Raw genomic sequence first — 6,000 nt, 5'->3', positions numbered from 1 at the left:
AGGGGAGAGAGAAGAGGAGAAAAAGCAGAAGCAAAGAGAAAGGTTTTGAGGGGCTTCCGGAACCAGAGATGATTCTCCTCAATTTTCAGTTAGGCTGTTCCAGAGGGAGGCCCCAGCTGGAGAAAGAGATCTACCACCAACTCGTTGCTTGGAGAAGTGACTGACCCTGAGGGAGTTGGTGGCAGATGAGCAAAGAGCTTGAGAAGGAAGATATTTAGGAAGAGAGAGTTGAAGGTATCGAGGCCCCAGAAGGCCTTGTGGACAATGCAGAGGGTTTTGAACTTAATCCATCAGCCACTGGGTGCCATTGCAGAGTTTTCAGTCCTGGAGAGATATGATCACTGGGCTTGAGGCCAAGGACAAGTCTTGCGGTCCTGGTCTGGATGAGTTGCAGAGGGCAGAGAAGAGAAGCAGGTCGATTAAGAACAAGGCTGTGGCAATAGTCCAGCCTAGAGAGAACCAGAGCTCTGGAGACAAGTGAGCTTCTGGGGGAAGGAACGGAAAGGAAGAATACCTCTGAGGGGGTGCAGCTGGTAGTGTGACTTCTTAGAGACGTCAGAGATGTGAGGAGAGAAGGAGAGTGTGGAGTTGAAGATGACCCCGGTTTTTAGCCTCACCGGTGGGAGCAGGATGAGGGCCAAGAGAGGCCGGCCAGAGAGTGACAGGAAAGGAGGGAGGGAGTGTGCCTATGAGGAGAATCTGAGTCTTACTGGCATTAATGCAAAGATCATTGGCAGCACACCACTCCTGGATGGCGGACAGACAGTCAAAGAGGAGAGAGGGAGAAGAGGTGGCTTAAGGTAGCCTGAAGGTAGCCTGAAAATGAGCCGAGTGTCATCCGCATAGCACTGGAAGTTGGGGCAGAGCACGGCAATGCGGTGGGCAAGAAGTGCCAGGTATTGGTTGAACAGCCAGGGAGAGAGGTTAGACCCCTGGGGAACACCACAGGTAGAGATAGAGGAGAGGAAGGACCCAAGTTGAACCTGAAGGGGTCAATCAGAGAGGAAAGAAGTCAGCCACGCCAGAGCCTGACTGGTGATACCCAGGTTATCACAGAGACGGTTAAACAGGATGACATGGTTGACCGAGTCAAAGGCAGAAGAGAGATCAAGTAAGATGAGGACACAGGGGGTGTTGGAATCAAGGCTGAAGAGGAGGTCTTCACAGATGTTCAGGAGAGCAGTTTCCGTGCTTCTGGCAGCTCTGAAGCCAGACTGATGATCATGGTGACAATCAACAGATTCAGTGTGAAGATTGAGCTGGGAGATGGCCATCTTTTCCAGGAGTTTGCCCAGGAAAGGAGTGATGGGTATTGGGCGATAGCTGGGCAGGAAAGGTCGGCAGATGGTTTCTTAAGAAGAAGGTGCACAAGGGAGTGCTTCAAGGGGGAAGGGAAGACTGCAGTGGTGAAGTAGTGATTGCAGAATTTGGCGAGAGCAGGAGCCAGGGAGTCAATGTGGTCCTTGATGGTTTCGGAGGAACAGGAATGAACCTGTTTTGACAAGACTTTCATTGGTTGGACTTGACTAGAAACCTTGTCTGGGAAACGGGAAAGGCAGAGAAAGAGGGAGGAGAGGAAGACCAGGGAGTAGAGGGACGAAGGGGAGAGGAGGAGAGAGAGGACAGGATGTCCTGAGTTTTAGAGATGAAATGAGAAGCCAGTGCCATGCAGAGGGCCTGGAAGGGACAGGAGAGGTAGAGACTGCGGCGGGATTGGCCAGTTCCTTGCAGATTTTAAAGAGTTCAGCCGCATTGTTAGATGCTGCAGACGCGGGCTTGGATGTGAGCTCTCTTCTCGGTGAAGACAGAGAGCCAGAATTGCCATTGGAGCAGGTGGCAGGCCAGTTTGTCAGAGGATTTACCAAAAGCACGCCACTTCCTTTCAGCCACCCTGCAGTTGCGTTTGAGGGTGACGAGGTCTGAGTCGTACCAGGAGTTGTACGTGGCTTTGTGCTTCAGGCAGGGCCTCATGACAGGGGCAAGAACATTGAGAGTATCAGATATAGCAGAGTGGAGCATGAAAAGGGCTGTGTCAGGGTGTGAGTCAGCCAAAGGGGGGGTGGTGAGAAGGTGGCAGCGAAAGCCACAACTGACACGCGCTTCATGGGTTGGATGACTGAGAAGGTGGGGGGCCAGGATGGAGTTAGCTTGGCCTGAGGGGTAGAGATGGTGAGCTGGGGGGAAAGGAGAAAGTGATCACTCCAGGAGAGAGGAGTGGTGAGAGGGATGGAAAGGGGAAGGTCTGGGGAGATCAGAACATCCAGAGTATTATATACATGAGTATTGGCAACTTTCATTTATAGTTCTTTAACACACGCTATTGTATGTTCCATCCTTTTTGCAATATCAAGCGCCTCCTCTAGCGATGGATCTCCTCTAGTCCAAATGTCTTGTCTTATTTTATTCCCTCGCACTGAGCATAAACTGGTCTTTGAGACACTCATTGGATGTCAGGCCAAAACTGCATTTGTACGCGAGCTCACAGAGTGCTGTAATGAATGCCTCTACACTTTTGCTTTCCAAGTGCTCTCTGGTACTAAAGTAGTACCTTTCTAGTACTATACTCTCTTCTCATAATGTCTAATTTCTTGATGATAGTCTCAAACACATTGTGACCCTGTGCTGACTCCCCATCACCAGCAACACTCATTACTAATTTTGGCAAGCTTTTAAGTATGCACCTGCCCTCCATCCCTAAACTATGCATGAGAAGGGCCCTGCGCCTCTCTATGCTAAAGTTAGGGCCATGTACAGCCATGATGTAATCCAGCAAATCTTCCTTTCCGGGCTCCCAATTGGTCACTGCTCACCTGGCCTAGGGAGAAACTGCACCTGAAGGGCACTCATGTTGATGAATGATAACCAGTGAAACAGCAAGAGGCAGAAATGAAGGGAAAGGAAAGAAAACTTTAAAAAAACACATTAATGCTATCAAATGCTAAATGTACTCTGGGAGGAGGCATATATTAAAATATACTGAGGCAGTTAAACAATGTATAGCAGTGATGCCAAGCGCTAAATATACTCTAGATGAAGGCAAGTAGGCAGGCATTCCAGAAAGCTTTAGTTAGTTTGCTGCCCTCGTGTCAATGCAGATATCAGCATGAGCGAAGGAGCTGCTGAACTAGTATTTGTACCAGCCAACTGGAAGGTTCAGCAGAGTTATCAAAATAAAAACACCTGTTGCCTGAAGTGCAGCCAAACTGTTAAAATCAATGGAAACTCGAAGAAATCCACAGGTGACGTCTCTCTGATGCAGGGCAACAGGAGTGGTGTCTGTGTACTCGGCTCTGTAAGGCGATGAAGCTTTGCCAGGGTACAACGCAAAACACGTAGCAAATGTGCCTTACTTCCCCGGTAGCAGCAGAGTATGTCGGCAAGGAGAGCACGCTGCTTGGCAAGGTTAAAGGGGCATCTCCTCTAAGGCGCTGTGCTGAGAGACATCCAATAAAGGGAGAGGTGACACAGAGTCAACGAAACAGCCGGCAGTCTCCAGTACGGTGAAGCATAGGCTCCTCTATGGCAGAGCGCTGCACGTAGTTGGCGCTGGGCACAGGCAGCCAGGATACAGGTACGCACCGATGAATCCGGTATGGGAAACACTGCACCACTGCAGAATCAAGAAAAATACATCCCGCGGTCAGGCAAAAGAGCATGCAGGGAGAAGGGCAAGCTCCAGCTCGTTGGCAAATGTGATGTAGGAAGAAAGGAAAGTACACAACTGCTTTTCCTCCAACTGTATTTATTAAGTTGATTCTCATAAATGCCCCTCTTCACTGTTTGGCTGGAACTGCCAGAGCTTTACAAAGGATCAACATATATACACACAGAACACTCTATTGCATCACAATGTGCCTGCCTGGGCAGGAGCTGGGCAATGAAAGTAAATAAACAACTTTGAATGATACATGGAGTTAAGGGAAAACATGTTGATTTAGTAACTGTGGGTGAACCATCTACACATACTAATATACATATAAACACAATGCTGTATATAATTACTGAACAGCAGTAAGATACAATTCTATGTATAAGGGCATTTTCTTGGTGACTTCATATTTATTGGATAGGTGCCATAGAACAAAAAACCTGTTCCACGGTAGAAAACCCTGACCTGAATCTGCCCTGCGCCCAATCTAAAATAAACATTTTAGCGGTGTGTAGCATTGTGTTTCGTGGCTGCTATCATGCTTCACAGAAGTCTGCTTTCACTTTTCTACCTGGAAGAGGAGCCTTTAAAAACTCATACATTGCGCACAGCGCAGTGGTGTGTAGCAGTATGATAGAGTTAGATCCTCATCAATGAATTGTGCCACAATATAAGTGACAATGCAGTTTGTGCCCGTTATACAGCTATATGTTAATTTTGTTGCTCATTGTATTATTGAGTGATTGTGTCTAATTCTCCTACAACTAGTGATCCCAGAACCACATGTAGGCCGCAGGACGGTCATATGTTATCTCTCTAATTAGTACCAAAAATATATTAACAGCAAGTTGCAAATACATGCTCAATGGAAATTTAAGGTGGTCTTGCATTATATTTACATAATACCTCTAGTTAGTGCCTTGCTATTTGGACTTGTGATATTTGTATGGCGTTTGAGATGTCATATTAAGTTTAATGTTCCCTGGTTCCTGTTTTTGTCTTTACTGAACATGTGCTTCTCATCGGTAAAGGTTGCTCATCATTTTGTTATATAGGCTCCAGATTGAAAATCTTGTATATCCCTAAAACATACCTCTTATATCTAACTGCTAGACATTCAGTTTTGTAAAAAACACATTGCTAAGAACAGTTATTCCCAAAAGATACATCATATTATTATTCCTATTACAAAAAAGCAGCCATCTCATTGTCTGTAAGACTCAATTCTAGGGTCCTGAATTTGCATATTAGTCTGGCCTCTGTTTGACAGAGTATCTTCTCTCTATTGCCATCCCTCCTGCCAAGGGCGACTCTTTGTAACCCAATTAATTGTATGTCCTGTTTTCAGTTCATCTGGTGATCTTGCTGCCAATGATGTGCAAGCGGCAGCATGGGGTTCTGGCTACCAATCGCAGTCAAGTGTTCTCTTATTCGCGTTCGTTAGTTCCTTTATTGTGCTTCCTATATAAATAAGTTCACACAAGCATATTATTGCATATATTGCATATATTACATATTTTGATCTGCAGTTTATAGTTTTTTTGATCTGCATCCGTCTGCCATGCTTGTCTTGAAATGTGTTTGTGCTTGCGTGAGCATCTTTGCATAGTGTGCACGTTCCGCATTTTCTAAAGCCCAAAGTGTCCGTTCTTAGCCAAGTTTGTGTTGGAATACCTGAGACTTCTGGGAGTAGTGACGGACTCTGATTATTTCTGAGGGTTGTGGCTCTCTTGTAGATTATTTTTAAGTCCTTCTTCCACAAATCTGGATATGTGTTTAACTAGCTTCAATAGACCCCCATTTTTTGTCTTGATATTATGGTTGTCATGACAGAATTGTGTAATAAAGAAAACCTTTTCTTGTTGTTTCTGCCCTGATTTTCTTTTTGAATTAGGGTTTGCTCATCTGTTAGATTCCTAGCCTTGATGTGTTTCCATTGGTATCCCCTTTGCTTAAATCATGTAGATAAAAGCTCACATTCTTCTTCAAATTTGTGTTGGTCTTGGCAATTTCTGTGTGCACGTATGAATTCTCCAGTTGGTATATTGGGCCTCATTACTACTTTGGAGGCAGCCATGCCCTTACTAAGGGCATGGCTGCCTCCAAAATCGTGTCCGGGTCCAGGTTCCCTGAATCGGGAAATACTGGGCCATTCCGACTTTGGAGGGCCCGGTATTTCCTCCTTCAGGGAACCCGGACCCGGTCCTTCCCCATTCCCATTCGAGCCCCATAGGGCTCAGTGGGAATGGGGAAGGAGCTAACAAGCCCGTTAATAATGGGCCTGTTGTTTGTTTTATTCGTATTTATTCGTATTTATATAGCGCACAACAGCCCGAGGAAATCATGGCACT

This window comes from Ambystoma mexicanum, chromosome 6p (genome assembly GCF_040938575.1).
Source record: "Ambystoma mexicanum isolate Mex_15411 chromosome 6p, UKY_AmexF1_1, whole genome shotgun sequence".
NCBI lineage: Eukaryota > Metazoa > Chordata > Amphibia > Caudata > Ambystomatidae > Ambystoma > Ambystoma mexicanum.
Note: the sequence above shows the minus strand (reverse complement) of the source record.